This window comes from Drosophila innubila, chromosome X (genome assembly GCF_004354385.1).
Source record: "Drosophila innubila isolate TH190305 chromosome X, UK_Dinn_1.0, whole genome shotgun sequence".
Classification (NCBI taxonomy): domain Eukaryota; kingdom Metazoa; phylum Arthropoda; class Insecta; order Diptera; family Drosophilidae; genus Drosophila; species Drosophila innubila.
The window spans coordinates 16371103-16383110 of NC_047626.1; positions in this window are offsets into that span (position 1 = coordinate 16371103).

Sequence of the window (12008 nt, forward strand, 5' to 3'; positions counted from 1 at the left end):
GGTTATTTTTAAATTTTGTCAACTGACCAAATCTGACTAAATGTGGTTTATGTATTATGCTAACACTTCCATAAATTTTAAAGAAATCAGCAAAGATGAGGTTAACAAAATATAAGATATACTTTATGCTCAGGCTATCGGAACTAGTTCTGAGGAATTCAGTTTTAGAACCGGCTCCTAGCTTTGGCTTACAAAATAACCGCAATGTTTTATGGCTATCTTTTATTGTTGTTGTTGTTGTTGTTTGTTGGTCTTATGTTCTGTTTAGATTCTTGGAATGGAATCGCAACGCTTACCTATAATGATTCCTTTTATTCGCTTTCTGCTGCTGCTCGGTCGCACTCACGTTTCAGTCGCTGGGGTGCAATTGACCCTTAAAGCGCCATCAAGTGCAACAGCGGCGATAGCGACAGGTAAAAGCGGGGAAAATTTGACTTTTCCCGTTATTGTTGTAGAACTGTTAATGCAACGAATACAACTTGTATCACTTCGGGTTTGCCACGTACAACATTAACACGCGTCGTTGTTGTTACTGTTCAAATGCATTACAAACACACGCAAACACGCACACACAAACACACACACACACACACAGCGACACGTATTCGCAATATTTGCGAATTTCTGCTGCGTGGGCGTTTGACGATGCGAGGGAGGCAGCTTGTGGGTGGGGGAAGAAGTTTGGGGACGTGTGGCTTGCCTGTGAATTTGCCACTTTTATTGTTTTTAAAACGCTTTTCAATTTCTTCTTCTTTTCGCTTTTTTTTTTTTTTTTTTGGTCCCGACTGTTGTGTGTTGTGTGTTGTGTGTTTACTTGCCACACCCCGTCGCAGCTGTTGTTGCTGTTGCTATTGCTGTTATTGCTGCAATTGAAGTTTTATTTACGCGCATTTGTCTGCAGCGGGGGGTGGTGGGGGGTGACTGTCGAATGCGGTGCGGGTTGTCCAATAACATTTCGCCTGCAATACACAAAAGCAAAAGCCGAAAACCAAAATTGAAAACCAAATAAATAAGTGCAAATCGTTATGTGTGTGTGTGTGTAGAAGAGTGTGCCTGCCAGTTTGTGTGTCTATCTGTGTGTGTGTGTGTGTGTGTGTGTGTGTGTGTGTGTGTGTGTGTGTGTGTGTGTGTGTGTTTGTGTGTCTCTGTGAAGTGTAAAGTGCAAGGCCAAAAGTAATTCAAGACAAATAACCCAATGGCAGTTGCAAAATCTGCAAGCATTTGCCGAGCTAGTATCCAGATCCAAGATAACCAAACACACACTCACACACACACACACAGAGGCAGTTGCTGTTGTTGCTGCTTCTTCTTCTGCTGCTTTATCTTCGGCATTGTATCAATGCCAATCCATGCGGGTGCCATAAATCATTTGGAGCCAAGATGGAAGCATCCGATATAGACGATGATTAGCGAGCAATAAAGCAGTTGCCATTGTTTTACTTTTTGTTGTTATTGTTTTTGTTATTTTGCCTCGACTAAACGTAAACCGATGTGGCCCAACAACAAAAACTATGGCAACATACAGCGATTATGCAACTTAATGGACGAATAAGATATATGGCAAAAACTACTTTAAAATTACGACGCTAATGATTGTCACACGAATACGAGAAAAAACAACATTCGATCCAGACTAAGTTCATGGAATGACTCATAAAAAGTTTTAGAGTTCGACAATTGCAAGGAAAATGTTTTTAAATGATATTGAAATCCATTAATATCACAATTCTAACCTTGCAATGCAATTTCTTATGTAAAGATACTTTTACTGATATTAATACTTTTGTATCTTGAATACAACTAAAAAGTTGTTGATTTAATTGCATTACTCGCAATGTACTTTTATTGATTTTTTCTTGATTTCCTTTATGAAAGTTGAAAAAGGTTACTAAGAATAGCAAAATTTGAATAAAAAAATACGAAATAAAGGAATTAAAAATGAGGAAAATAAAATTTAGAAAACAAAAGTAAGAAAAAGCCAAAAAGAAATAATAAAATATTTATAAGGTTGAAATTAAAAAAAAAAAAACAATTTGGAAGACAAGAATTATTAAAAAAAAAACAAAACAATATTAGGAAGACAAGAATTAAAAAAAAAAAATTATACAAATTTTTTTTTTAATCAAGCGATCTTTAATTTAATAATTTAGATCTTGTCTTTGGAAATTTTGCCTACCACTGTTTTTATATTACATTTTTGCTAAATTTCAGAACTAATCTAAAAAAACTAAACCATTAAAAAGACATAACAATTTATTGAACCATATATTTAAAAAAACTATAATTACAAAAGGTTCTACATATAAATATTGGGTGCAACCATTTGTTTTTTTTATTTCTGTAATTCGTAAAAGATTTCTTTTATTCTAATCAATTTTTTAGCTGTTTGTTCGTAGTACATTTCAGATACTTTTGTATTCTATCAACGTTTCCGTACTTCAACAAGCTACTTGGATTTTTTTTTGTATTTTTCATGTCTTCAACATTTCATAAGTTTTTTTTTTAAATACTTAAGTATTTTATGATACTTTTTTTTTAAATATATTTTTGTATGATCAACATAGCTTTATTACTCAAAATATTTGTACAACTTTCAAGCTACTTTTATTAATGTTTTATTAAAGACAACTTTTGTATGCCTGGAATATATTAAGACTGGCAATTATCACACATAGATTAAGCATACGCACTGTAGTCCATGTATACATATTAATATATATATATAAATTGCTCATTAGCCATATCACACCCAGCATTTATTCGTTTATTTTTAATATTTTTTAAACTGTGAATTCTTTAGCCAGCGCTTAAACTGTGGAAAGGACTTGGTTATCAATGAATAAGCGAGTGAATGAATATGAACGAATGCATGAACGGCACCACGAATACCTTTGGGGCAATGCAGGCAGCTGATGCAGAAAGAGGACTGCATGTACAGGGCAGGGGCGGGTAGGTGCTGGTAGGGGCGGGGCACTTGCGCTGCTTGCCGCATTGCATTTTTCGCTCTGTCTACTGCGCTATTTACTATTCTGTTGCTGTAACTGTTGCAGCTGCAGCTGCTGTGGCTGCTGTCGGTGTTGCAGCCACATGGCCCACTCACAGACAAAGTCCCATTGTTGTTTATTATTATCATCTTTTTTAAACAATTTTGTTTTTTTTTTTTTTTTTTTTTGGAGCTGCCATTGCACGACTGCAACAACAAATGACAGGCGGCCATTTTCTGTCGGCTCCACGCTTCTCTGTCTCGCTCGCTCTCTCTTGCACCGTGCAACTCTGCATGTTATTCAGACAGGAGACGACAAAAGACGCCTAAATTAGCACACACACACACACACACACACACAAACGCGAGCGCGGTTTTTGCTAGTACGTGTTAAAAAAAAAAAACGAAATAAAGAAGGAGGAGAAGGAGGAGAAGAAGATAAAGATGCAACGACTACAATGAGAGGATGGAGCAGAATTGTCAGCTTTAGCTTTTTATGTGTCGTCGCTGCCAGGCCGCGTTCCAGTTTGGTTTTTCTTTCGCTCTCTTTTTTTACATTAGCTAGCAACTAATTTTTGCATAATTAGTGAGTGGCTCAGTGGTTACAACAACAGCAACAGCAACAGCGACAACAACAAGTCAAGTGGCTGTGCCATATTCTTAAGGCAAAGCCGAGCGCATGTTGCATGTTGTCTCGTCTTTCCCTTGCCACGTGCCACAGTTAACTTAGCTTTAAATTTTCCAGCTTTAAACGTGGCCCTATTCTTTCCCCCTGCCTTGCTTGATAAAACAACATTTAAACATCATTTAAAGGTAAGCTTTAAATTGAAAATGAGGCCAGTCAAGTCAAGTCAAGGCGAGTCGAGTCGAGTCGATTGGAGTTGACTTGAGCTGGTCTGTCATATAGGAATGTAGCAGGTTGCCTTAAGCTAACATTTCTATACACCCTGTAAGCAAAAATGTTTGCTTAGAGCATGTATGAACTTCAGCAAATGTATGCAACATGCTAAACTTTGATTCGGTGTGTTTTCAGAGTCAAATGCGAATGTATTTGATGAGAAAAGAGTTTATTCACTTCATAAGGGGTTTCTAGATTTTTACCTTCTCTTTTTTGTACTTAAATTGTGTACCCCAATTCTTTTAAACGCTTAATGAATACTCAAATTCTTATCGTTGCATATTTTTAAATTTCAATTGCTAAAGGTTTTCTTTTTAACTTTAAATATTATATTTTTATATTATTTTTTATTATATTTTTAAAATAAGACAGCTTTAAAAGAAAAATCAAGATGCTTTCTCTACAATTAACGAGCTTAAAATCTTAATTTGGATCAATTTCGTATCAGTGCATTTTGTTTAAACAATTCATCAACATTTAATATAGGTATTTATAGTCCATTTTCACCACAAACTAATATTAAATATTACATAGTTAATCCCAATTTTTGTAGAACATCTATTGGTCGAGTATTCATCACGACATTCACTACATTTTTTTATTTACTTTTGTGTGAAGTTTTGTTTATCGTTCACTGTTGCTGCGCCCTTATCCCGCTTTTGACTGTCCCTGTGTTTACACGGCCAGCAGCAGCAACAAGATAAAGTCAAAAAGTTACTGGCGTATCATGTCGAGTAACCTGACTAGTCCACCAGACAAACAGTTAGACAGATAGACAGACAGACAGACAGACAGACAGACAGACAGCTGGCGAGTCAGTCGGGCATCCATTGCATTCATCCAGCCGTTTTCAAACAAACAGCTAGCTTCTACGGTTCTCCTTCTAGTTGGGCTTCTTTCTACAATTCTTAGCCACAGACTCTGCGCTTTGTGACACGCCAAAGACGATAGATATGCAAGCAATGTGTATAATAAAATCAATTCGAGAACTGAATGTTCTACATGTTGCAAGAAACTGTAAACATTTTCCGAGATTAATTGAAAGTGGGATAAAAAAAAAAGGATACGTTGAGCTATCCGTAGGAGGCTCCTAGAAAAATCACACTGTTGATGAAGTTTTTTTCTCTATTCATTATTTAAAATTGCTTTTTTTTTCTATATTATGATTTGCAAATGTGGTCATATTTTAATAGCATTTATTAGTCAATTTCTTTATTTCCCATATTTTAAATTACGTGTAAGATAACAAGTTTCTTAGCTAACCCATAAGTAACGCTGGTTACTAAACCATTTTTTATATGCTAACATTTTTATTTACTGTTTGCAAAATCATTACCGTCGACATGCTAAAAGATTTCGCAGAAAAACAGACTAATAAAGACGTTACTATGGAAAATGCTTTTCATCAAAGGACAGCATAAAAATTCGGCTTATATTGCCATAATTCGCAAAGAAAACCAAAAGATTTCCGCCTAACAAAATGGCTTAGACTGCCAAAATAGCCCAACTTAAGTAGATATTTGCGTGCAAAAGCAAAAGCAAAAAAAATAAAAAATAAAAACGTTGTTAAGGTATTGTGAATTTGATTTCAAAGTGCAGTCTTGTCGCTGGGCTTTGCGGCTAAGGACACTGGACACAGGATAGTGGACAGCGAGTCGCTGGTAATGGGATACAGTCAGCATAGGTAGAGGGTTGACTCACTGACAGGATATCAAGTTGAGCGTTGAATGTTGAACGTTGAACGTTGAACGTACTTTGGTCATGTGCAAAATTACATTCAATGCAAGGTGTTGAGTCCGGTCCAGAGTCCGGTTATAAGTGTGAGTTTTACAAAGGGAAAACACTTATAAATTAGGTGACAGGCACAGGAGGTGCTGCACTGAAGGTGGACCACGTCCATGGCCGTTGCCATAAAACTTAAACAAGATATTTATGCACATGCGTTGCATGCTTCAAGCTCTTTCAGTTGCAGCTGCTAACGGCGACGGCGACGTTGAATCAGAATCAGGACATTCAGGACATACTCCACACGAGAGCGAGCCAGAGAATGAGAATGAACTCTGTGGAACGTCAGAGTTGAGTTCTCGACAACGCCTGCTTTGGCCTTAAGTTATCAACATGGAATGCAATTTTCCAAACTGTCTATTTTCTATGCAAATTCGCATACATTTCAGTGGCGCTACGTTTTGCTTTCGCTTCATTTCTTCCCTCTCTTTCCAGCTTTCTATTTCTCTCTCTCTCTTGGGCTCTTCTTTCTCCGTTAGGTGCAGACAGACTCCCTATGATGCGACTGAGTAAAAAAGTGAAAGAAGAAAAAATTATATAAAAACGCGCCGCACAAACATGCAAACGAAATGTGTTGCATAGTTTAGGGCGTTTCTTTCCACCCCAATCAAAACACATTCATGTGTGTGTGTGTGTGTGTGAGTGTGTGTGCAGCATATTAACTTGATATATAAGTACTTAGCAAGCAAATATATATTAAAAAATGCTTACAGCACACTTTTTATTCAGCTCGAAATGTTGAAATGCATTTCAAGTTATTTTTTCGGCAGAAAAGCATTGCATAGATTTTTCTTCTTCTTTCCTTTTTTGATTTTACTACTGAATTCAAGTGTCGTAAAATTTCGCAATGATTTGAGTTTGACCAACGGTTAAAGCATTTTTTATTGACCAGTAAAATTGTATAATGGCCAACAGCATAAAGTGCCGAAAGGAATATAAAATCAACACTCGAGCATTAATGTCAAACTATACTGAACTTTAGACATGCAAATCCGAATACGAATACGTGTTCATTCTCAGATTTACTAGTCTCACTGGTTTGTACTAAAGATTTAAATACTTATAAAGCGACTAATTTAACTAAAAATTTGTAAATTTATACACAGCTCAATGTAAATATAATTAATTTGTGATTTGTTATTTAAAGAAAAATGTCGACCTATTGAAATCGACATTAGAGATTATAGTAACAAACAATGAAGTGTAATAAACCGAAAAAAGTTGACTAATCTTTATATTTTCAATACGAATATTTAAACTTGCTCAATTAATTAATTAATTTATCTTACAAATTTTGTATAGTATCTTTAATTTATTTCAAAAAAAAAAAGGAAGCATAAATGCAGCCTAATTATTGACCAACCAGAATTTGCAACAATTTTTCATCAGCTTTCAGACTGACGTTTAGCATGTTCCGAACTGGCTAATCACGGCTGACAAGGCGAGGCTCTTGTTTTAGCTGGTATCTGGTTTTGGCATTTGTTGTTTTGTCCCTGATTGATGCATCATTGATGGCTGCCAAAGGCATTGGCAGTTGCCCTTTAACGCACACTACACTGACTACAAATCTAGCCACATGGTAATGCCATGGGCCATGGCATGCCATGAAAAACCAAATGAGCGACACTTTGAGCGTTGCATTTGATTAACACGTTGTGGATACTGTTGGCCACCAGTCAAAGCATTGGCCATTGAGTAATGCAGTGAGTGCAGCAGAGGGCGATGTGGAGAAGGGGTTAAGGGAGGGGGGCATGAACCCGTTCACACAGTGGGTCGCGTTGGTTGCATTAACATTTAGCGAAAAGCAACACAGCTGCGACATAGCATACCCAAAGTAGTTGTTGACTGGCAAGCCCTTTGTGTGTGTGTGTGTGTGTGTGTGTGTGTGTGTGTGTGTGCGTGTGTGTGTGTGTGTATACACTATGTCCTGACATTGACAAATAGTGGGCAAAATACAATGCAGACACATACACACACGCACAAACCCTCACGCCCAAAGGCAACGCGTGTTGGCACCAAATGTGTTGCATACTTGCGGGCGCAAATTATTGCTGGATAGCAACAACGCCAGTTGGCTAATTAACAAAGCACTTTACAGGCAACAACAGGAGCACGGCTAACTTTAAGCGCAATTCCATCCAAGCCAGCCAGGCTTTATATGCAATGAGCGGCCCAAAAACCCTTAGGGGCCCAACGCTTCGTGGCTTAGCCAAGTCTTCTGCCTGTTGCCTGTTGCTGGATGTCGGTTTAACCAGTAGTTTCCCCACGTCTACATGCACATTAATTAAATTTTATAACGCCACATGTCGTCGTGCATATGTGTGTGTGTTTCTGTGTGTGAAATATTAACACGTGACACAGCAAGCGGCAAATTGCAAGCGCATCGCATAATTTGCTGCACGTTGCCGCCGGCAATAACAACGGCGACAACGGTGACAACGGTGACAACGACAGCGTTTAGAATTTCACTGTAAAATTCTACCTGCTGTCTATATCCTGCTGTCATCACTCAGCTCCTGCTGCATTATCACATCCTTTACAGCATTATAACTTCAGTTGCTGGCACCGCTTGAAGGTCGTGTCATAATTATCGATAAATTGGTAATTAAAACTTTTGCTTAAATCTGTTGTGTCATTACAGGCAGATAAATACAAATAGAATAATTCTAAATTTATAGGATAAGATTATATAGTTGTCATAACTGTTTTAATAATCGATCAATTAAATTGGCAACTGAAAATTCTTCTTTTAATTATTTATTTAGTTGGGCAAGTTATTGATTGAGATCAGAGTATTGTTTTTTCGTACTCATTAGTACATATCTCAAATATAACAGTTTATCACTGTTATTAAATAAAGTCAAATTCTTTCAAAGTTTTTACAAGACATTGAAAAAATCAGATTATAGATTGTTATATGATATTTGTTTTCATACTTGAATCGATAGATAATCGGAATCGGAATCGGAATCCAAACAGACAGTTCAATTAATATATATCTTTTTTTATTACTTATCTTAAAAATATAATTACTGAATCAGTTTGAAAAAATTTAATCATATGGCTATAAAGTCGATATATAATTTTGAATTAATTTTAAGCTATAATAATATAAATAATTTTGATGGAAATTAGACTATCGTTAAATTGATATTTTTTGAAGAGAATCGAAAATTTATCAGATGCGATAAATGAGTTCCACTTTAATTTTAAATAAGTTATTTATTTGCTTATACATAATAGCTATAATAGTTCAGCTCATCTTGTCAAGGCAATCATTTAAAATTGTTATAGTGAATCTAATGTGATTTGAACTTATAGCTGTCAAACTTAATATTATTATATTTCTTTCATTTCTTGCTATGCTTATTGAAATACTGACAATAAAAGTGATGTTGAAATTAAAACATTTTAAAAGGCTATTAATATACTTTTTTGTCTGTCATAAACTCATACTATATTAAGCATGAAAACCATACCGTTAAATTAAATGAAAATTAGTTTGTTTGTAATTATTTTTAAATTACATAATTATTTCTTTTTAATATTCTTGTGTCCATTTGTTACAAAAGTTCACTCCAAGCGCTTTCCTTACTGAGCTTTAACTTTTCAATTATTATTCTTTTTTGGTTAACAAATTGCATTAATTATTACATTTGCCTCACAAAATCTTTAAATGATCGTGTTAACCAACCAAATATTTATTATTATTTTAAGCAGTTGCCAATTAGACGAAAACACAGCGATGGGCGAAAAGACAGAGATAAAGTAAAGGGTGAAGGACATTGCCGGAATGCAAAATGAGACGCAAATTGGACAAAGAAGTTGAAGCAGCATCAGCAGCATCAGTGGCAGTGGCAGCAACGGCAAAAGCAACAGCAAAAACAAATTAAAAGGAAAACGCTCTAAAAACAAAGGAATGAAAATTTAACAATTTCGCAACTCTAATCTGCGCAGCAATAAAATGTAAGCGATACAAGAAAACTCCGCGCCATCACAAAAAGCGTCACGAAAATGCGCAGAAAGCGAACTAAGAATGTCTGTGTGTGTGTGTGTGTGTGTGCGCAGTTGAGCGTGTGTGTGTGTGTTTGTCTGTTAGGGTTAGCCTCTATTGTTGCTCCATAACAGCATGATGCGTTTATTTAGAAAGTTATTTCCACACCAAGCAACTCGCAAGAAAAAAAATAAAAAAAAAAGAGCAGAGGAAAACAAATATAAAAAAGTAACTAAAAATAAGCACTGGCAAATAAAAACATTGTTGCACATGTTTCGCCATCGCAGAATTCTCATTCGTATTCTCATATCGCACTTAGCACAACAAGCGACATTGTTGCCGCTCTTGTTTCGTGTGCGAGCTGCGTCAAAATGTGGCAACACTGTCGGCGTACATTTCATTTACCCTTCTTCTTCAGACCCAACATATGTACAACAGAATACAATATCCGGACTAGAAGCCCCCAGATGATATTGCTATTTTAACTGAATATTGTAAGTAAATTGTTGGCTGTTTTGAAGGCCTTTAAAGCACATATGGTACAATACCGATCAGTATTATAAATAAAAAAAATATTTGAGTGCAGAATGTATTTTGAGGCCAAATCATGATCAAAATGACATTCCGCTTAAAAATCGGTTCAGTTTTGATCAAGTTATGACTGTTTGAAGTTGGTCAGACTGCGGACTTAGCCACTTTACAAGTCCAAGTTTTTGTTCAATTTCACATGATTTTTTACAGGAAAATGAAAGGTCTCAGAATCATGTTTAAAGTGTTGTTTTATACTATTTACAATATAAGGAGTTGATTAAAAGTGAAAACTTAAGATTTAAAATTTTGAATTTTCGAAATTTTAAAGGGGGGACCCTTAGTATCTAAATCAATATCTGGTAGAATCTAGAGGAAAATATTTTTTTTTAAGAATTTAATAAAAATTTAAATGCAGAATGGATCAAAATGCTAAATAACGATTAAAATGACATTCCGCTTGAAAATCGGTTCAGTTTTGATCAAGTTATGACAGTTTGAAGTTGGTCAGACTGCGGATTTAGCCACTTTACAAGTCCAAATTTTTGTTCAATTTCACATGATTTTTTACAAAAAAATGAAAGGTCTCAGAATCATGTTTAAGGGGTGGTTTTATACTAATTACAATATATGGAGTTGATTAAAAGTGAAAACTTAAGATTTAAAATTTTGAATTTTTGAAATTTCAAAGGGGGGACCCTTAGCATCGAAATCAATTTCTGGGAGAATCTAGAGGAAAATATTTTTTTTTAAGAATTTAATAAAAATTTAAATGCAGAATGGATCAAAATGCTAAATAACGATTAAAATGACATTCCGCTTGAAAATCGGCTCAGTTTTGATCAAGTTATGACAGTTTAAAGTTTGTCAGACTGCGGATTTAGCCACTTTACAAGTCCAAATTTTTGTTCAATTTCACATGATTTTTTACAAAAAAATGAAAGGTCTCAGAATCATGTTAAAGGGGTGGTTTTATACTAATTACAATATATGGAGTTGATTAAAAGTGAAAACTTAAGATTTAAAATTTTGAATTTTCGAAATTTCAAAGGGGGGACCCTTAGCATCGAAATCAATATCTGGTAGAATCTAGAGGAAAATATTTTTTTTAAGAATTTAATAAAAATTTAAAGGTCACAGAATCATGTTAAAGGGGTGGTTTTATACTAAATACAATATAAGGAGTTGATTAAAAGTGAAAACTTAAGATTTAAAATTTTGAATTTTCGAAATCGAATCTTGGTCGAAAGTAAAAAAATTTTCTAAATGGCCAAAAATTGAATGCAAAATGTATTAAGAGGCCAAATCACGAACAAAATTACATTCCGTTTGAAAATTTATTCAGTTTTGATCAAGTTATGGCAGTTGGAAATTGGACAACTCTTTGACCTAGCCGCTTTACCACAACCGTTCCGGTACAAACGTTTCGGTATTCGGTTCTTGATAGAGAATTTTCATTCGGTTAAGGTTTCAGTTCCGGTACTAAAAATTAAACGGTTAGTTTCGGTTAGCGCTTCCGGTACCGGTTCCGGTGTTATTCCCTGATATTATGAGTTTTAAAATCTTAACAGTATTTCGCTTCGCTCGCTATAATGTCACAAAATTCATAAAATTTCTTCTTTACAGCATTTACTTATTGTCTCCTTTCATTACCACTACAAAATGTACTCTTCTCTTCCATTTAACCTAAGGCTATAAATAAATCAATACCGAACATACCGAACAGCATTTATAGTTGTAGTCATTTGTCTCAGCTATGTTGTGCCAAAATTTCAGCCACCTAGGTCTTACGGTTTGGGCTACACAACGATCGGTCAATC